A 22,091-nucleotide genomic window follows, 5' to 3' on the forward strand; every position below is an offset into this window, starting at 1 on the left:
GTGGAAAAGATGAAACAGTCCTGAACTGGAAAACAAGAAATCTAGGACCCAATGTGATATGGAAGAAAAGAAGCAGAGCTGATAAAGGTCTGAGGTATATGGAAAGAGTGAGGCTTACCTGAATAAGAAGTCAGATCCCTGAGCACAGAGATTTTGAAGAAGACAGAAAATGTAGGCCATCTGTGATGAGTGCATGTCAGGAGAAGAAAAAGAAGTAAGAAGACTTGTTAACAGGACATTCAGGGTGGCCAAGCAAAATGGAAAAAGGAACAGTTGCGTTTGGAAAGGGAATCTGGAAACTGGACAGGAATACTGCAAATACTGAAAGACATTGTCATGACAACAAGGGTGGGAAGGCAGAGCATAAATTAGAGGGAAAAGAACAGAATAGAGAGAGATTGGGTAGAAAGTAATGTGATGCATAGGATATTCTCTGCTGTGGAGCCTCCAGCAGAATCAAAGGGTGCGCCTCTCATCTCCCATCAGTAAGTGTTTGCAAAATCTCCTGTTTCTGCAGTGTTGCTGACAACAGCGCAGCGGTCTGCCTGCTTCTGTCAATTCTGGGCTTACCTTAAGTGGTAAGTTGGGTGTTAAGTGACTCAAAGGGTCTCAGTGTGATGACTCATTCCAAATGGAGATATGATGTCAGACTTCAAGCTTGCTTTTTTCCCAGATCTGGACTGTACCAGAAGTGTTTCTTGGAGAGTGGAAGCTAAGGAGGTCCACTGTTATTAATTATGATACTGTCTTTAATCATAGGCACAGGCTGCTTTAAGCCTTAACTTTTCTGATTCTCAAGCACATGACCTTGTACTCTCACTGATTTTATTTTACTGCCAGTTTGTGTCTGTGTTTGTGCAATATGCAGATGGTTAGATACTACCCAGGCTCTGATTATGAAATACCTGTTAACAAAATGTGTATACTAGTACTAGAATGCTTTTCTAACCACCTTTGGAAGGAAAGCATTGGAAATTTTTTAATAGAAAAAGCAGAATTTTGGGGAGCAGCTGATTTCAGTGAGGTCTTAGCAGAAGCTGGCAGGGTGGCAACATGCAGTCACACACTGGTTATGGATGAAATCTAATCCACTTAAACTAGAATTTAAAATAAATAATAGCAGAGAAGAGAGGAAAGGAATAATGGTGGAAAGGAGCTTGTATAAACAACTTCCTTTATAACCAGTTTGTATTATTACATTTCATCTGAACAATAGATATAATCCAGGTTTTTCTGCATACAGAAACCAGACGGTTTTTAAAGCAAAACATTAATTGCACTTATTTACTTCTACAGTGACAGTGCATATTTAAACAATGCATCTTTTGTTTTCTTTTTCAAAGATTTATTGTAGTAGACAACTGTTAGCGACTCTCAGGAACAATTCAGAGAGTCAGATTCAGAGACCAAACTTGGTGAGGAAACCAGAGGTGTTTTCTGATAGTCACCTGAAAACAGAGAATGACCCTACAGGGGCATCACCAGAGAGCTAAGGAAAGTTAGGAAAATAAATAAATAAATAAATAAATACGGAAAAAAGAAAAAAAAAAAAAACAATTAAGAGGATGCTGCTTTGGGAGTCCTTTCTGAAATTAAACATGTTTGTTTGGTCTGTGACCCCTCATAAGGTTTTTTCAGAGTATCTTTATATGGTTCTAGAATCTCTTATGGCCATTTATTAATCTATCAGGTAGCAGAGATACCCATTATATGCATTGTGCTCTGGCTCAGATATTTGTGATTGTTTATTTGTTCACTTTTTACATTTAGGAGAAAAAGCTTATCACACTTATTCTTGCCATCAGAAACATTTAATAGTTAGATTTATAGATTTTAGACTGGAAATCCTGCCATGTGACAGCACATCTCAGATTATTGGACATGCTATGAGGACCCAAGACTGGCAACAGCCCTGAAAGAACAGGAGAACTGGGAGGGAGGTGGGAGGGAGCATAAAAAAGACCTGTAAGGTGAGAGCTTGCAAGCAAAGTTTAATGCCATTACCCAGGCAAATGAGACCATTTGCTCCACTATTCAACTGTTGCTGAGAATTATTCGTATTTTTCTGACTGTTGTTTGCCTTTAGGGATAGATATTTTTTCTTTTCCCTTTCTCCTTTCCTTTCCCCTGCTGCTTTGGTTATGAAGGAGTGGGTGTTGTGCTTTCTGTAAAGTAAGCTAGTCTGCTGAACACCATGTGGAGGATCTAGGTATTAGTAATTTATCAAGCTAGATTGATATGGATAACTTTGTTGAGATGGGTGCTGTCAGTTTCCCAGAGATACTGCTGCAACTCTATCATCAGCTTAAGAATTATGCAGGGGGAGGAGTAGGTAAATTGCCAGAACCAGATTCATCTCCATGGCAATATGCTGCTATTTTCTGCTTGTACATGTGCAGTTCTGTCAATTTGTATTTGAATAGCCTACCAAGGCTACTTCTTCGTATTTAAGAGAAAATAAAAAAATAAAAAAAAAAAGAAAGAAAAAAGAAAACACGTTATGAATTAATCTGGGAAACATTTTGTTGAGTGATTGAACAATTGTCCTGTTTTCTTTCTTACTCCACTTGAAAATCATGCTCCTAGGCTGCAGAGCCTTCACTGGAGTAAATAATGTTGCTGAAAATGTACTATTTAAAATAAGCGCGGTGGGTGGCAAAAGTTAGATGTTAAAACCTGAGTGGGAAACTGTAAGCATTTGTTGTGCAAATGGACTTGGCTTCAATTAGGCAAGCATAAGTTTGGCTCTAGCAAGTAATTTTCAGAATGAGATGTCTTTAGGGAATAGTAAATTCCACTTTTCTTTCAGCATTACTTTTCTAGGGAAGGTGTCTTTATTCTATAGTAAGAGCTCTGCTGAACACCTCCCATGAAGCTAAGAATTGACTTCAGTAAAAGGCATAATGACTACATGTCAGATAAGACAGTGATGAACTGTGTTTCTTCAAAGAATGAGGAGGAAACTTGCTTTCCTTCCATTGACATCAGAAGCAAATCCATAGCCCACAAGACATTTAAAAGCAGATTTTCTGTTTTCAAAGGAGGATATTACTGCTAATACAATAATTGCCTCTGGCTAGTTTCCCTTGAATTCCTTTCTAATTTTTTTGCTAGACAAGTTAATTATTTCATCATTTAAATCATAAGGTGGTAGCAATCTTCTTAATAACACATGAAGTCTTTACTGTAACAAACTAACATATAAATGTGCACAACTTCTTTTTATTTCTTCTGTGTTAAGACCAGCCTACTCTGTTGGATAAAGTTTTGCATCACACAAAGAGCTTGTTTAGAAATCTTGCAGGTCTGATTGTCTGATGCAAGAATATAATTTTGAATATTATATTAAAAAATGCATTTTGGGTGCCCATTTACATTAGTACAAAGTACATATAAAATGTTAATAAGAACACAAGATGACTAAATCAAATTTGCATCACTACAGTACCGCAATAACAAATCATAACAGCAAGTTGTAAAAGAGACCTTATTCAGGGTGACTATAGTACTCAACATTGATCCTAATGTGTATTATCTGAAAATCAAGGAAAAGCTTAACCTTCAGATGATTTTCCATAGAAAAACATTGAAAATAAACTGATGAAGAATTTAAAATACTTTGAATTTGAAAGTTTTCCTTTTCAAAAAACATATATATATATAAATAATATAAAATAAGCTAATTGGATTTGATACTTTACTCAGTACAATTGGTATTGCCTAAAAAAAAAAAATACTTCAAATGTATTCATTTTTCATACATAAGAATATTTGAAATTTAGAGGTAACAATGAATTTTGTATCTTGGAAATTGTTGTAAGCCACGGTGGAATGAGTGGCAAAGCCTGCTGGCAGAGCTATAATCCTAGAAATATTTGCTTAATTTTTCCTTTAGTCACATGCAGGGATGAGTCGCTCTCATTCCTTTCCATGTTTGTCCCAGTAAACTTTTACAGTTTCCTGGTCTGATACTGCGAACGCTTTAGAAACAGGTCTGGGTGATATTTATCTGCTTCAGATTTTTATTTATATATTTATTTATTTTCTCATGAGAATGCCTGCTTAATCACAGTTGAGTGATACCAAATAACTTCACAGTTTTATTTTGGTTTTGATAGTTTGGTATACAGGAATTTAACAACACCGCTGAAGTCAAAAGATCCTGATAACTTTCATATATCCTAGGAGGTTTTCAGTTTGTTATTATCAGGGCAATTTTTCAGTGTTTCACCTGGAAAGGAAGAGACAGTCTTCTAGGGGGTATATATTTATGCACTGAGCATTGCTGCTATCAGATCAAACAGACACATTATGAAACCTGTCTGCATCAGTCCAGGTGCCAAAAAGCAAGCTCTTTTGTAGGTCTGGCCAGGGGTGTAGGTATTTGGCCATGGAAGTGTTGAAAAGCTGCTGTGTTTGCCAAAGCTTTGACCAAAATGCACAAAGCAAGAAGTGCACAGGCCTGATTCTCCTAAGATACTGGGTTTCGTTCTCTTGGTGGGTTGAATTAGGTTAGGAGCACTACAATAACACTGCTTGTGTCAGGGCTGGAAGGGGAGGAGTTGGGACTCTCATGCTGCCCAAATCAAAGGTCTCCCTGGACTGTGTCTGGTAGAGGGATGTTAGTCACCTCCCATCGTTGTGAGCTTGGTTAAAGGAGAAATTTAGCCTTCATAGAGCATAAAAACATGTTCATCTGTCCTCTTCCATTTCCCTGAATGTACAAATTCATGCCAACTGTTGGGAAATACACCCAAAGCAGCTCATACAAGTGAAATAGATAAGAAATGTGCTGTCAGTTGGTACGTGATCTTGTTTCAGGTACAGTAATGGGATCAGCAGTGCGGGCTTATTAACTCACTCCATCCAATTTATTCTGCTGGATATTTTTACTGTTTGTGGGATTTAGTCTTTCAGTTTTATAATCCCTGAACAGCAAGTTTTATAACTGATTGTTCTGTGGATATTCATATAAATGTGTGTGTGTGTTAATTAAAGCACTCTGAATCTAAAATCCATATCCATTTCTTTCCCTTTATAGGTACATAGATATTTTTCTTCAGTCAACTGAAGTGAGCAATAACTAAATCAATTGTGGAAGCCATTGTTGAAGAATAGAACAGAGACCGAAAGTATGAATGGTTTTAACAGGATTAGACAAATTTGCAAAGAATAAGTATTTTGGTGACTGTCATTGCATGGGGCAGTCCCAGTGTCACTTAGGGCTCAATGAGGCTCAGAAATGCCGGTGTAGGAGCTGGGAAGAAGGGATGGGTAGTGCTCCTCCTGGCTCTAGTCTCCTCCTGCAAGCATCCCTCCCCAGACACAGCTCTCTGTTGGGTTTGGGGTTCTTTGGCTCTATAACCAGCCTCAGCAAGGCTGCTGCTACTTTTTGATCCCATCTGTGTTGTTTTGTCTTCCAGGATTTTGATTTATTTATTATTATCTTTTTCCCTGTTAAATTAATTCATCCTATTGGTAGATAGCTAGTCTGGGGGGAGGAGTTGCAGGATGATAGGTTCTGCTGTCTTACTGACCAAGAAAGACCTTAATTTCCAGATATTTCTACACATTGCTTGTTGATTTTCATAATACTTCCCATCATAAAAATTCAACAACCCTTACTTGCATTTGTTATTTTATAGACGTGTTTAAGAGGAAGAATCCATTTTGTGTATGTATCCTCTTGATTTTATTACATTCCTAATTATTCCCTACTTCAATCAGTAATGAACATGCAATAAATCAGAAATTTATTTACAGATTTTAGAGTCCCCTGCATTAGTTCTACAATTAAAGATTACGTGGTGCTGGATGGAATGGTGTAAATGCTGGATTTCACAGTGAAACTATTTTTGTCATGGTCCTCAAGGTACCATACTCCTTTAAGTGCCTGCTGCCCAAATAGTTTCTTTGCATGAGCGACTTCAGGATAACTATTTGCAAAGGGATGAAAGCCAATGAGGAGTGAAGCAACCTCTTACTCCACAAACATCAATAAAATTGCCCAACGTCTCATAGGACTGCGCTGCATTATGTTGGTCATTCTGACTTGCAAGATTTCTGACTCTTGAGTTCAAAATCCTTTTCAGTTTGCCAAGGGGAGTATATCACAGGAGTGCATGTGAGTCAGTATCTCAGCTGGTTACGGCCACAGTGTTAATGGACCCAACATTGTATTTCCTGCAGAGCATTTTCATTTAAAAATGCATGAAAAGGACAAAACACTTATTCATATATTTTAAAAAAAGGAAAATAGTGTTGTCTTTTTCTCAAAATTGTCTGTGACAATGCAATTAATTTAGGAATTGGTATTAATAGCCATTCAGAAATGCTTCTATTGGGATTTAGTGCAGGCAGAGCATGCAGAAAACCTGTAGGATAGAGAGGGCTGCTCCATATATGTCTTTACAATTTGTTTTCTATGTGGAAGCGACACCCAAGCCTTTTTATGCTGCATGCAAAAAAGAAAAATGGTGCAAAATGCTATCGCTGATCTGATTAGTTTAGAGCTGCGGAGTAACTCTGCTCAGCTTAGGATGTACTCTGGCAAGTCTCAGCTCTCATCCTGTCAACAGTAGGAGGGCTGCTGAAAATTAAAAGGATTGGGCAAAGCTAGCTGGTCCTCTCCAGTGCAGCCACTGGTACCTGTTGCTGTCCCTATTGTTCAGTGTGAGCAGGCATATCTGGGGCAGGCTTGGAGAAGGAAGGGATGTGCAGCAGGAGACTGTGATAAAAAATCAAGGAGTTTGCTCTTGGTATCTGGGACCTTCCTTGGACCGTGCTTAGCCCCCGCGCCAGTGGGTCAGTGTTTGTGCCCTGGTGCTGAAGGGCAGACCAGCAGAGTTGTGGAGGGTGGCACATCTGGAATGTTTTCTCAGAGGCTTGATTACAGTGTATGAGGGAAGCAAAGCACCAAAGGGAAGAGCTGGTTTACCAGCAGCCACCTTGCCCAGTGGCACAACAGGACCTCTTCTCAAATTAGCCCACTTGGAGATGGATGTCGTGTAGCTGGGCTGCTTCCAGTTCCAGCTGGGTCAGCGCTGGAGGTAGTGCCTGATGCTGCATATGCGTGCCAATGGGGACCTACAAAGTAACTGGGAAACTGGAGAAAGGATTTTGGTCTGTGCCAAACAATGGTGAGGAATCGGTTTCCTAAGACTCAGATACACAGAGGTTCTCCCTGTGCTGGTGATTCATGGAATCACCTAGGTTGGAAAGGACCTTCAGGATCAGCAAGTCCAACCATCAACGTGACCTACCAAGTCGCATCACCAGACCATGTCCCTTAGTGCCACAATTGCTAACCTACGTGGTATTTTGCTGGCCACTTGCAAGGAAGAAAGCCACTGGTCAATTTGCCTTGTGATTTTAGTTCATGGAAAAATAAAATTTATAATGAATCACTGGATATAACTTTTTCCATCATTAAATTATTGAATGCTGGATTAGCAATTCAAATAAATAACTTTTAGTTTTAAAGTTACAAGAAGGATTTCTGCATGATATATATATATATATATTTTTTCTGTAGGGGCTCTTTATGTAATTATCAGGTTGAGTAATTTTATGAGGACCTAAAAACATACTTTTAAAGTATCGTTTTTGAACTTTGCCAGAGTTCATTGTGTGGCTCATAAAGATTTTGTCTTGTTTTTCAGATTTTGCTTCCACTGGAGTTTAAGAAAAAAAGTAATATATGCCAAGCTGTCACATCACAGAGTTAGTACTAACAGTACTGTATGTCTGTAGTGGTCACCACTCCTAAATAACTCATGGTAAGTGATAAATGGAAAACATCTTTTTGGTGCATTTCACTGAAGTCTTTGCGGTACTTTGAAGATGAAGATAACACATTTCTAAAAAGAAAAGAGATTGGATTCATGTGTGAAATTCCAGGTCATGGAGAGGTGAGAACATTTAGCTTGTGATCGCATGCCCTTCACAAGTGAAGAGGAATCAAAACCTAAGGAGATGCAGAGGCAGGTAAGCAGTTGCAGCCAGTTATCAGAAACCAGAAGGGGTTTATGCAATGGCCTAGTATGTTGAAGCTAACGGAGACCTAGAGACCTGTCTGAAAAATAAGTGCAATTTATACCTAGATAAAAAACTGTAGCTGGAAACATCCAACCTGTTTTCCTTGCTTTTACCCCTAGTGGGAAAAGACAGGAGATTCCCTTCTTTTGTCTCATGCATTGGAAAAAAAAGAAAAGGAAAAATATTCCAGTATGTTTCCTGTAATCATAAATAAATAAAATAAAATAAAAATCATATGTGAATGTGGAAAAACAGTGTTTACTGTCTTTTTTTATAAAAATGTCCAATTATAATCATTTTAGCATATCCAAGGAGAAAAAAATCACAACTCCAAGCCGCAGAACTGCTGTGAAAAGTCAGCTCAGATTCAGTGAGTGAGTCCATATGTTTAGGTAAAGGAAAAATATATATATATAATTCAAATAGAAAAATGCTTTCTCTAATGAAGAAAAACACCATCATTTGGCATTAAAACTTGCACTTTTCCTGGGTTCCAAAGGGTATTTATTGCTGTCATTCCCTTTAATAAGTTTTCCATCACCAGGGAAAAAAGCAACCTCATAAATCTATCTTTGTTTCTTTCCTTCTTTCTTTCCTTCTTTCTTCCTACTTTCTTCCTTTTCCAGAAGGACCATCCTTTAAAGGATTATATCTTTTAGAATATGTGGTTTGAATTGTTTAAAGAGTAAAATAAATACAATAAACCATAGATTATCTTCTACGTACTTTTAAAACTTATTGTTTTGCTGGTTTGGAGAAGAAAAATATAAGATTTCTGTAATTACTTAGGCAGGCAGGGTGAACTTGGAGCTCAGAGAAGCTGTCCTCTGTTTGCCCTACTCTGGTTTCAGTTTGGCTAAATGTGCTGCCATCCCTGCAGTACATGAATCTACCCCTCAAGTAGTCTGGGAGTTCTCCCTTGTGGTTCCCCATTCTGCTTCAGAAGATTTAACATCAGACCCAGAGTGGTTGCACATACACCCACTGGGTCTTGCACGCTACTGGGGGTTTTGGACCTCCTAACTTCCTAGTGACTGCTTTCTCATGCAGCGCAAAGACCTCATGACAAATGATGCAGCAAACAAGTGCTCTTTGGATTCTTCTGGCTTCCTCTCTTTCCATCTTTCACTGGGAAACAATGTGGCTGCTGAGACTGATGTTCAAATGTACAGTCAATTTTGAGTTTTCTTTTTGGAACATCTCTAGGGGGAGTTGAATTGGAAGGCTGAGAAAGACCTGAATATGCATATCTGAGCTGAATTACCTGTCAACAGAGCTTTCAGACTGCTTGCAGTCCGCTTCTCATGAGAAAATGTCTACTTTCACTGAATTGGATAGTGTTTGAACCCAGAATGTGCTGAAGCATTGCATATCAATTATCTCCTGTGACCCAAGTTCATCTGTTCTTGGAGTGGTTAACATCTGAAAGTGCATTTGGCCATCCTTTTTTTAGCTCTGTTTATTTTCCTGACAAGCTGCACAGCAGACTGGCACAGTTGGCAATCGCTGCTTGGCAGAGGCAGAAAAGAAAAAATGGCGGGTGAATTAACATTAAGGACATTAGCAAAAGTGAGACAGAAAACATATATGAGGCTCCCTTTGGTTATGCCTGGATCTCGCCAGCAATTAGCTCAAGCTGTGACTTTGGTATGGCTCCATATTCAGCCCTGTAAGACGCCAGAGGTCTTTGGCTTCAGGGGTTTGATTTGGGCTATTTCAAAGACAGAAGTCAATTGAAAGACCGCAGATCTGGGCTAAAGTTTAAATCTGAAGAGCCTGAGAGTTGAACAGCATGTGAACTTGGAGTTATGGTTGAAGCCAGCATTATGATAAATATAAACTCACAGTACTACACACACACACACACACACACAAAACATATATATATATATGAGAAACAAGCTGTAATTAAATGAAAAACAGATTTGTTGCTAGCTTAAATTAAAGGATATGGTGCAAGCCAGCAAATATATCCAATTGTGAGAAAAATGTTTAATTTCCCATTTGTGATAACACTGAGAAATTAAATAGGGCCATGGTATGAATGTTACGTCATCCAACACTTATTGTCAAGAGCTGGCAGTGCACAAAGACTTCCTACTCTAGGCTGCTTGCCTAAAGCTTCCTATCCATTCATTCCTTCTGACTTGATATTGCAGTAGTCCTTTTGAAGGCTGTAAGATATTCCTTAAAAAAAATCTACAAGAAAATTATTAGGATTTTTGTACTCAAATCTCGTTAGGATGCCAGCCACAACATGTATACATTTTACAATAACCGGCATGTATCCATTTTAGCAGTGGATCCTTGTAGTATTAGCTCCCGAAGGCCAGATGTGGAAATTCTCATTCTAAATACAAACATTGTAGGACTCCTAAGTAAGTGATTTGCAAGTAGTAGAAATTTACCTAGGGTAGCGTACATGAAGAAAATGCATTTTCAGGTCAATATTTAACTAAGAATGAAGGATGATCACCCCATTTTCTTACCCCTGTACTCTTCTTCCCCTCCATATCATTTATTTCTCTTGTGTTTTCTAGTCGTCATGAACTACTGGATTTGCTGCTTAAGCTCTATAGGGTTAAAAGTATAGCCTTCCTCATATTTCTGAACTTTCTTCCACAAAAAGCTTAAGAAGATGATCTCTAATTTCACTTCCTCAGCATGAAAAGTAAAACATCTGTTTTTCTTAGTTTCCCACCCCAACAGCTGACTTTCAAGAGAGCAAGTAAGCAATGACATGCTTGAGATTATAAAAACAAAAATCTGCTATGTACATGCTGGCATGGGAGAGCAGCCGTGTGATGGAGAAAAGCATACAAGTTTCTATAGCACTCATTATTACAGAGCATAGATAACAGCTTGCAGTTAACACTTGAGTATATCCTGGCCCCTGCTCTATTTTTTCTGGCCATAGTCAATGAAAAGTTGATGGTAACAGCTGGCTGGGGATTCCCCTTAAATGAATATAGCCAGCTGCTTCATGCTGGTTCCTGCTTCCCCCTTCCTCACATACACATGCTTTGAACGTGTGTCTGGGACAAGAGAAGACACTGCCATGGGGACGGTTCTGACCAGCAGAGCAATCAGTGGGACTTTTAGCAGGACTAAGCATAGAGCAGTCTGTAAATAACACTTTGAGCATCAACACTGTCCATACCAGTCTTAAGGATAGGGAATTTGGGGGAGATGACTCTGTATGCTCCAATTTCTCATCATCAGGTATTGTTTGGGCTCAGTAGAAGATAAAGCTCTTAATTTTCCCTCTTCATCTGTTCCACTTATATGTCTGAAATAAGCATTTTTTTTTCTCTTCATACTCGTTTTCCAGGTTCCATTTGATGGCCGCAGTTGTTTTGATGACCTCTAAAAGGCGGATATTCTCGTTGCTTCAACTTAGTTGTTTGTAATAGTCCCCTGCCAAGACAATCCATTCTTCACCTGTGTAGAGTATCTTTAAAGACAAGGAGAAGTACAAATACCTTCCAGTTTTTGTGCAATAGCTGTATTTTTAAAAACATGATATTGGGACCCTCTCAGTAGCTTCTTGTGACCTATTCCTCATTGGCAAATACCTTGAAATATACTTAAGGTGAGAGTCTATGATACCTGGTTATCCACAGACACTGTGACTACTTTGGGACCATACATCACCAATTCCTATAGAAGTCATTCTCCTGATGAGGGCCAGAGAATTCAGAGGGCCATATAATAATTATTCAGGCTGGCAAGGACCTCTAGGCCAACCTTCTGCCCAAAGCAGAGACAGCTCAGAGGTTAGACCAATTTGCTCAGGGCTTTTTCCAGTCAAGTCTTGAAAGCCCCCAAGGCTGGAGAAGGCACAGCCATTCCAGGCAGCCTGTTCCAGTGCTTCACTGCCTTCACAGGGGAGATGCTTCTCCCTGTTCAGACTGAACCTCTCCTGTTTCAACTTCTGTCTGTTGTCCTTCGTCCTACCAACACATGCCACTGTGAAAAGGCTGTCTACATTTTCTGGTATTGGGGAAATGCTTATAAGTTCCCTGGAAGCTGCCCCTTCTCCATGATGAAGAATCCCAGTTCTTTCAGCCTCAGAAAATGCTGCAGACCCTGGTCATCATGGTGGCCATTCCCTGGATTTGTCCCAGCTGATCAGTGACTTCTGCTGGGGAATCCGAAAGTACAAGCAGAATTCTAGCTAAAAGATATCCACTGCTCTCCTGATGCATAAAACCAGCTATTTTATGGCAGAATTCAATCAGGCTGGTCAGGCATGCTTTACCCAAGGTAAATCCATGCTGGATGCTCCCTTTATCTGCCATCTCCTTCCTGTGCCCAGAAATGTGCCCTGCGAAGACTTGCACCATTTCTTGTAGGACCGAAGTAGACCCATCTTACAGCTTCCCAGATACTCATTCTAAGCTCTGCGGAAGGTGGGTCAAAGATTTACCATTCTTTACTCCCTAGGTACCTCTCCCAGTTTCCATGGCCTTTCAGATAAGACAGAAAGTGGCCTTACAATGCCATTCACTTACATGGATGTGTCCTCTGCTACCAACCCTTTCTCTAGTTTCCTCCTCCATTACTAATGCGATAATACAAGAATTAGCTCGGGGAGGAAGGGAGCTGTTAGTCTTTCTGTTCCGCAGTATGGTCTGAACAGCATGCATTTATCCTTCATGAACCTTTTTAAAGAGTGTTGAGTGACACTAGGAATAAATTTGTCTACCCCTCTCTGGCTGATTTCCTTATCTTGCTTATATGTGTGATAATGTAATCACTCTGGCATTCTACTGTCTCTATGAAATACCAAGCAAATTTTGTATTCATTATTTTGCTCTTCCTCCTTTCTTACATGAAAGATTTCTTAATTATAAAAGTGTACCTTGGAGGTTGTCTGCTTTTGCGTGGATTTCTACAGGTTCTTACTGCTAGGGCTGACAGTGTTAGCAGTGATGATAAGATTATCACTAATGATTTGGTAGCTTTATCATATGTATCCTCATGGATTTGTTAAACAGATGCCATATACCACCTCTGTTCTGCATAACTGACCTAAAATATAACCAAAATCTATTTTAATATTGGAGTTTTTCTATTTTTTTTTTGTATTTGCTTGGTTTTGATCAAAAACAAAAGTTACCATTTGACTGAAGGGGGTAAAATGATTACCTATGGGAATTGCAATCTGAGTCTGAAAGTTTTATTTTTCTTATCATTCCCCCATTTCCAGTGTATAAAGAGAGTATGTTGACTTAAATATTGTCCACTTTCATGTACAAATGCTTCATTTATGCAGTCATGCAATTGATTCAAAATAATGCAGATATTTCAATAAATTCAAATAATAATTTGTATTTAAAAGAGGTGTGCACATATGAACAGTTTGGGAAAACCTGAGGTGAAGATTTGCAGCATGTTTGACACACTCTGGTAAACTGCCTGTAGGCATGCTCCCACCTTTAAATATATACATTATCTGGAATACCTTACTACACAGTAAAAGTTAGATGGTTGTGGGATTGAAATTTGTAATCAGCCCTTAGCTGGAATCCCCAAAAAAAGGGCTGACCATCTTCTTTGTGTGCTTTCCCAGGTGTACCTTTCAAGAAATGCCCATGTATAACAGATGCTGTACCATCTCTGTGGTGCATTTGTCACTACATGAAAAGCACCTACAGACTTTCTGAATGTCTTACACCTTCTATTAGCAGAACAAGAGATGACAGCTTAGGTCCTGTGCGAGGGTACTGAGAGAACACATGCTACCCATGGTGGTTCTGACAGGTGGTGCTGCACTGAAAACAAAGCAGATGGATGTTTCTGGAGACAGCAAACTCCTAAGGTAAGTAAAGTAGCTGTGGAGAGAACACAAAGGAAGCACACGTTACAGTCATGTACATGAGGTGAAGTGTGACACATCCCAAACCTCAGGCCAAAACAAAAGCTTCCCCCAAACAACACGTTTGGTTCAGATTTTAATTTATTCATTTATATATATATGTATTTATTTCACTGCCACACATCTCTAACTTTCTGATTCAGAGTGAAAACTCAGGATAAACACAAAAACACAGAATTAAGGCTCTCTGGATATTTTTTATTTTTTGTAAAACCAGAAATTATCAAGCCTGGTTTTATTATATTCTTGCCTCGTCATGCAGGCTAAAACCTTTCAAATAGATGAGCGTTTTGGCTGAGTTTGCCTGGGCAACAAACCTTTCGGTAGTGATGTAAGCCACTCTTTCAGTCCTATTGTGATTTACCCATCTCTAATGGAGAATGTGAGTAGACAGGCCAGGATAAAACAGATTTAAATCCTCTTAATTTTTAAAAGGAAAGGAACCCAAGGATGTCTGGATTGGTCTCATGGTCAGAGACAGAAGGTACACACCCATCATACACTAAACATCTGGACTGCATCAAGCTGTCCGGGTGGAGAGGGCAAAAGTAGTTACTGAAATTTTTCATAGAAGATTAAATGTCTTCCTGCTTTTTCAAATGTAGCCATACTAATGTGTCTTAATTTTATATTTGCATCTATTTAGAAAGCTTAAGTTACTCATTTTTTAGGGCTGGCTATAGAATACAGATTTCATTTTGCAGCAACAACAATAATAATAAAGTTTCAGTATGTTATTTTCATTTTGAGGCAGAACAAAATTTGAATTTCTTGAATATCCTGCTGCAGGGCAGCAAAACCCTACAACACCCACAAACACGTGCAACACACCACAGTGGCTTTACAGGTGGAAAAATGTAGGTAGAAGGAAGCCAAGTGGTTTGATTTCCATAAATAAATGGTATTGGCCATCTTTGTCCTGCCCTTAGTTACACTTTCTCACTTTCCTGCTCAACTCTGGCCACTTTTGTGATGTGATGTGACAGGAGCTTTCATCTGGTGCAATTTTAGCTGGAGTGGTTTGGGTCTGGAAGCAGATGTGTGGGAGAATGGTAAAGCAAACCCAATAGTGCACGGCACGCAAGGTGGGCACGTGTTTCAACCGAGGAAGCCTCTACTGCCACGCTGCTTTGTACTGATGGTGAACATCATCGATGACGTGAGCTGAGGCAAAATAAATGAGTCTGCTGAGACCTGGTGACCTTGCCTCTGACTTGACGATGTCTGTTTCTGTACCCTGTGCCCCGGAGGACACTCTCCCTGTTCTTCAATAAATTTAACGCTTGCATTAAAATCTCTGCAGCTCTGCCTGCTGCAGGCTGGGTGTAAGCACTGGGATTGTCCTCTCCTTCAGAAGGGCCCCCGAACAGGAGAAAAAGAGGCCTTTCTGCCTGACCTTGGGTTGAGATGCCTAATCTCCAAGAGTTTCCGCTCCCCCACTGCCATGTGAAGCAGGGATAATAATAGCTGCCCTATCACTGGGTGGTGTGGGGATTAGCCTGCTGGTGCCCGCCAGCCTCTCCGGCACCCCGCTGACAAGGGGCACAGGGACAAGCAGAGCTCTTCACCACGTCGTGTTGATTAGGAAAAAATAAACCATGAGAACGGCGATAGCCGGCTGCGGGAGGGCTGGGGGTGGCTGGCCCGCCCACGCTGTTGTTCTCACCGGGTGCACCAGGTGCAAGGCAGCATGATAAGGTTGTGTCTGTGAGGACACTTGGGGGCCGTGCACGCCGCCGTGACCTCCTGTGTGAATACAGAGTGATTCCAAGCAATTCGTCCATGGGTGTGGGAAATGGGAGAAGGAAGGGAGGCAGGGAGCAGGAGACGATAAAGCCAGAGCTGTGTGGTTCAACGTCTGTGGTGACCCAAGGCTCATGCTTGCATGTGCCCACCTGGCCACACAAGGTGGCATGTGTGGTTTTTGTGGATGTGGGTAAGGTGTCAGCTTACTCCAGGACAGACCTAACCTAGAGGCTGGGATTCCTAGAAGAATGTCCACTTACCTTGTGTGGACCCATTGTGCTCCTCTTTATTTCTTTCAATGATTACATTGTTTTGGTTTGAGGTTCTTTTTTCCTTCTTTCCCCTCAAGCAACTAATCCTAAAAGGAAAACAGTCCACAAAGAACTTAATCTTTCAGTGACACAACCTGACAGTTTATATATTATTAAAAAAAATAATAATAATAATCATATTTGAAATCTCATATGTCAGTATTTGGTGGGAATTTCTGCATTTGCAGAAGATTTGCACAGTTCTATTCACACAGTCACTAGCCTGTTACTGCATCTGGGTGAGCATGGCCAGGACCTGCTGTGAAATTTCTCATGATCTAAATCAGAACCACTCAAATATCACTGTAGTGGGGATCCAGATGTGATTTTTTTTATTTTCATTTTTATTTTTTTTCTTACACCTCACTGTGTCCGTAGGATAAGACACTTCCCTCATTTTTGTGGCTGTTGTTCCTTGCAGGAGCAGCTGCATTTGCACTGTCCAGCTGGAGCAGCAGTGTGCTGGGCTGGCCAGGCAGAGCTGGTGCAATATTTGCAACAAGTGCTCAACCAACGTCTTATTCCAGGCTCTGGTCACCAGATGAAACGTCATTTGAATGTGGTAGCAGAGATTTGTTATTGTGGAGGTGAGCAGGCAATGTGTGACAGCAGGGAAAGCTTTGCAGATACTATCATTTATTGTGGAGGGAAATATACACTGCTCTGCCTCACTACCCTGAAGTTCGGATTAAAGTAGAAATGATGGTGGAAAAACAGTAGCACTTAGAAGATGTTTCTAGAGACAGACATAAGGGTTTTGCAAATCCTTGTTATTTGGCTCTTATTAATAACTCTTTAAAATGTTACTCTTCTTTCAAAGTGTTTTCTGTAAGCTGCTCTGTGGGATGGGTCCGGCTGCTTTTATTGGGCTTAATATAATTCAGCCTGACTCAGCTGGGACTTTAAGTCTTTTTACTGAAGTACATTTTTTTAAAAAAGAGAGAGACCTTTAAGCACTCAGCTTTAATGACAAATCACAATCAGTAGACTTAATTTCTTTATAGCACCTGTAAGACCTTTGGCTAGAGGTTAGCAAACTTTATAGCAGCACTCAGTGGCTCCTCTACTTACATGATTGTGAGCAGCAGTATCATCATAATCATGTCTTACAGCAAGGCAGAAGCTGGCTATGTCCATTTTGTTGCTACAGGATAACTCGTGACTGTATATGGCATGGCTATGAGTATCTACAGTTCGACTACAACTTCTGCTTAGCAAATAAGCTTCGTTCATTTCAGAGAGAAGGCAGAACAAGTCTGTGCCAACCTGATGTCATGCAGACCTGTTGAATCTCAGGGATGTCTCCCATGTTTCATGTTTTAGGCATCACATGACAACTGAAATATTTCAAAATGACAGGTATTTTTGTACATAACTGACCATCAGGGTACATGTATTCATGGCATGTACCAATGCCAAGTGTATTTGCCCATTCGTGCAACTTCCTGCATCTAATTTACAGCCCTCTGCTTCAGGCTGTGGGGGATACTGAAAAACTGTTTCCTGTCACTGAGAAAGGAGCCATACATTTTTCAGCATTGCTCTGTATTTTTTTCTGGTGACTTCATAGTCCAGATAAGTCATCAGCAGTTGGGTTCCTTCCTGGTAAAAAGTGATTCATTTAGCTTGCCTGCTTCTTGATTTACTGGAAGGAAGATTTTATCTGGATGATTTCTGAAAACCATTTGTTTTGCTTAGGCAACATGGGAGGATAATTTTTTTTTGTGTGTGTGTGGCTACACTGCAGTCCGTGCAGAGGCACCCACTAGGCCATCCTAGTACCCACAGGAAGGTTGGTCCTTGCCTGTACGCCTCCTGAGAGACTTGGCACAGAGGCTGGGTTTGTGGTAAGAGAAATTCTGTGCCTTCATTCATTCCCATGGGAGGTGAGGCGGTGCACAGAGGGTGGGAGAAGATGGGTCTGGCAGTCAGGGTGATGGTGCATGGGGCAGAGAGGAGGAGAGCCGTGAATGGGGCCCGAGCTGGCACCTCAGGCCTAGCGGGGCTTGACTGGAGGCCCGAGTCCCCCACAATCTGATCCGTGTGAGAGAGGCTGGATGTGGAGGACTGCTGGCTGGAGGGGTGCCAGATCCCACCATGCCTCTATTGGATGCCCTGGGAGAGAAACCCCCTGACCCTGGGTCAGGCACAGCGGCCCCAACAGCTGCCCTGGCCCCACTGGGGGCTGAGTTCTCAGCCGCAGCTTTAACTCTACTGCAAATCCCCCCTTCGCCACTGTAGCTGCCTTTGGCAGCATTACAGCTCTCAAATCCCTCTCAACATTCTCTAACAACCATGATGAGGTGCCGAAACATGGAAGCTGAAATCTGGGCATTATTGTTCTCCAGCGAAGTAGGCTTGCAAGGGAACAGTCCTTGAAAACATCTGGTGTTGGGTTGGGAATTAGGACCAGATATGGCTTTACAATGACCAGATTATTGCACATGACACCATTGCCAGCAACAGGAAAGTCCTTGTTCTGATTTCACCAAAAAACAAAACAAAAATCTCATTCTTTTCTCTTTCTTTCTTTTTCTTTCTTTCTTTCTTTCTTTCTTTCTTTCTTTCTTTCTTTCTTTCTTTCTTTCTTTCTTTCTTTCTTTCTTTCTTTCTTTCTTTCTTAGAACCTCTGCTTTTCTCTGAAGACTGTATCTTATTCTGGATAAATTGAGGAGATAATCAATTTTCTGTGATAAGCCTGGAGTAAAAATAAATAAATATTTCCTATATCCTGCAGAAATTTCATGGCTATGAATGTCACTGTAACAGTTAACATTTACAGTTGACTCTCCTCCAAGCCCGGTGTCTCTGCACGCTGACAGCTGAGAATGGAAAAGATGATACATATGGGTTTTCTGTATTCTGCTTAGTAAGACAGTCTCTAATGAGAGCAAATGCTCTAATGAGTACAAATGCTGCCAATCAACATTTCCTATAAGGAAAAAAAAAAGTACCATCCATCTTTGCTGTGTTACACCTTTCAGAAGTAGGTAAAGAGGAAACCCTTGTCATACTGATATATTTACCCTAAAGAAATAAATACTAAACTTTGTTTAACAAAGCCAGCGATGCTGTGACACATAATTGAGTGTTGGGGAATTTTTTATTTTTATTTTTATTTATTTATATATATATTTTTTCAGATATTGTTGGTCTTTCTCTGTAGGAAAACTGAAACTTTAAGTATCACCAAAACTGTTTGGAACTGATGTCCTCTAGGTGCTTGGAGCTTACTCATGCCAATATCTCATCTGACGATAACAATTCACCTCTAACTCTAAACAAGAGAGTTTTCCTTAGAATAAAAGAGCTAGCAATTATCTTGGGAGATAATTCTGCTTCTGCCTTGTGATTATCTGGTTTGCCTCAATTTTTCCCCAGTTATTCTGCCTCCTTCCTCAACAGCCTCTCTTGCCCAGTGAGTCTTTCTCACTAACAACGCTTCCCAGAAACATGGTACTAAGGGAGGTATGGTATTGGGAAACAGAGGCAAGTTGCCAAGGTAACCTCTTGTCATGCAAATACAAGCGTTGGGTGTTCCCAGAGCTGGAAAGTACGTTAGTATTGATGAATCCAGGAGGCACACAAAGATCTGGAAAGAATTCTTTCCCATTTTAGTGGCCATTTGGACCTTTAAGAAATTAAGGATCATATTCTCTGTTGAAGTAAATTAGCTAACTCTGTCAGATTTGTATAGAAACCTGTAGAAGATATTGGTGTGTGGCTAACAACCAGCAGGGGTAATGCCACAAGGGTTAACCAAAGCAGTAGAGTGTCACAGAGACACATTCAGCTTAGTTGCATACAGAAACTAGAAATATTTCATCCTTCTAGTAGAAGAGCCAGCCCAATACTGGAAACATATTTTTTCTCATTTTTACTGACTTTGTTCCAATCATGATACTGTACCATTTGTTCTTGGATTACCTAGCCCAAAATTCACCAACAGAGAATTCATGGAAGAAAAAAATTTCCAGTTCTCACCCGCGATGACATTTGTGCCACAAAGTATTTGCATGCTGAATGAATCAGAACAAAATACCCTTTGTATTATCTCACTGTTCATAATTAGCTCCCAGCAGGCTTATCTAGTACCAAAGACTGTGAGCTGTTTGAAATCCATGTGGGCAGCTGAGAGACAGGAAGAAATGTCATAAAAAATTCCAAATAATAAGTACCTTTGGAAAACGGAGACATTGACAGATGAGACACATTTTGGGTGAAACCCTGATTCTTTCCATGAAAAAGCTTATCCTTCTGTCAGTTGAGGATTTTACTCTGTATTTCTGAAGTGATGGTGTACACTTCCTGCCAGCTGAAATAGGACTGTTAATGTTTGAATGTGGATGAGAAAGGACAAGCTTAATTTGTTTGTCTTAACTAATTCCAACCAACTACAAATAAGGACACCTCCCACTGCGGATACCACAGAGCAGAATTGGGTTTTTGGACTGTGGCACTGAACGATTCTTCACAATCTGTGGATGCAATTTAAAAGTCATGGATATTTTACTGGAGAACAAAAAAACAATCTTCTGTCTTCTGAGAAAACTAAGATCAGAGCTGGTCTCTTGGAAGTCAGCTAGACCATTCCTGCTAGCTCACCTGTCTCTATTTCTACTGCAGTATAGTAACAAGAAACGGTATATTGCTTTTTAATATTGCAGGAATTTTCAATGCCACAACACACACATTACTTGGACTACTTTATATCAGATTTCAGTGGGATTTAAGCTTCTAATTCATTTTCAATCCTTTGAAAGTCCGTACTGAAGACAAAAATGTTATTTTAAACTTTCTGAAATCTAATTTTAAAAAATTTTCCAGTTTAACACAGAATTTCAGATACATAATCAAAACAGCGATGAAATAATGTAATTTTAACTTTATCTTGCTATTTGTTCTCCAATATTGTCATACTAAGGAAGACAATAAAAAAAAAGAAAAAAAAGAGAGAGAGAGAAAGAAAAGAAAGACAAAAATGTTCCAAGCAAACACAAAAAAACAAACAGCAAAATAAAATAAATAATAATAATAATAATAGTAATAATAAAAACTAAGCTTTCAACAAGATGTTGTTAAATTTTATCTAAAACTGCAAGAGAAGATGAAATAAATTTTCTGTTCAGGGATCAATTTTTACAAATTACCACTTAGATTACTTAGATTTTTATGTATTGTACAAAATATTAAGAACTTCCCAGATGAGATATTTCATGCATGTTTTGGCTCACATGGCTGAAAATTTGTGGGCAAAACTTCAACTGGTTAAAATGGATGAAATGATCATCTTCGTTCTGGTTCTTTTACGCCAATTAGTGTTTGAAGGCCCAAAGAGGGACGTATCTTCATGAAGGAAATTTCCTAAGCTCAAGAGGCTTTGGCTTCTGAAGTGTAGTAGGCAGAATAGCTCAGCCTGAAGTAAAGGTGACAAATGCTTATAGTTTTTAACTTGGTTTCTTTCAGTGGCAAAAGTATTAAAGTCCAGCATACTGCTAGACGACTCGGACGTCCCTTGTTTTAGGCTTATACTGCCTTAGGCAACTTTAAGATAAAATAGATGTAGATCTGTTAACATTTTGCAGTGTCTTTTGTCAGAAGTGCCTACAAACGAAATCTTGAAATCACAGGCTCTTTTGTTATCCAGACTTCAATGCACATGTTGTTTAGATGAAAAACTGGCATACTGCAAGTTTCCCATTTAATTTATGTAAAGTCTTCATTCAACCAGCTGGATTCCTTTTGCTGAACATTACAATACTTGCTAAGGGAAGAGCTGGAGCCAAGAAGTGGAAAAATAATTGGCCCAAATAAGCAAGTTATCTAGACCAACAAAAAGGGAAATGTAAATACCTTACATTGCTGGGTGAGAGAGAATCAAGTTAGAAGAGTTTGGGATAGTCCAAATGTACCATGAAGATGACTGCCAAAATGTAACCTTCTTTTGTGCATGGTGTGCATGCTCACGTTCAGTCCTGGTACCTTTTTAGAGCTCAGGAATAAGTAAAGGACTAGTGCTGTGGAGGTATTTCCTATATGGAGCAAGGAAGATCTGGAGAGAATTGATTTCTGACCTGTGTCTTGAAACTTATCAGTGAGGTTTGCTTGTAGTTCAG

The 22,091-nt window shown here is 39.8% G+C and overlaps 1 long non-coding RNA gene across 1 annotated transcript in view; it reads left to right on the forward strand.

Annotated features, from left to right (window-relative positions):
* Window positions 1-451: 451 nt before the first annotated feature.
* LOC308185664 overlaps window positions 452-22,091 on the forward strand; it is a 43,542-nt gene continuing 21,902 nt past the window's right edge. The window contains exons 1-3 of the long non-coding RNA XR_013943537.1: window positions 452-578; window positions 7,662-7,778; window positions 11,369-13,861. This is a non-coding gene — a long non-coding RNA (uncharacterized lncRNA). The remainder of the gene's footprint in view (window positions 579-7,661; window positions 7,779-11,368; window positions 13,862-22,091) is intronic.

The sequence above is a fragment of the Anser brachyrhynchus genome (assembly GCF_964034855.1).
Source record: "Anser brachyrhynchus genome assembly, chromosome: Z".
In the NCBI taxonomy this organism is placed as follows: domain Eukaryota; kingdom Metazoa; phylum Chordata; class Aves; order Anseriformes; family Anatidae; genus Anser; species Anser brachyrhynchus.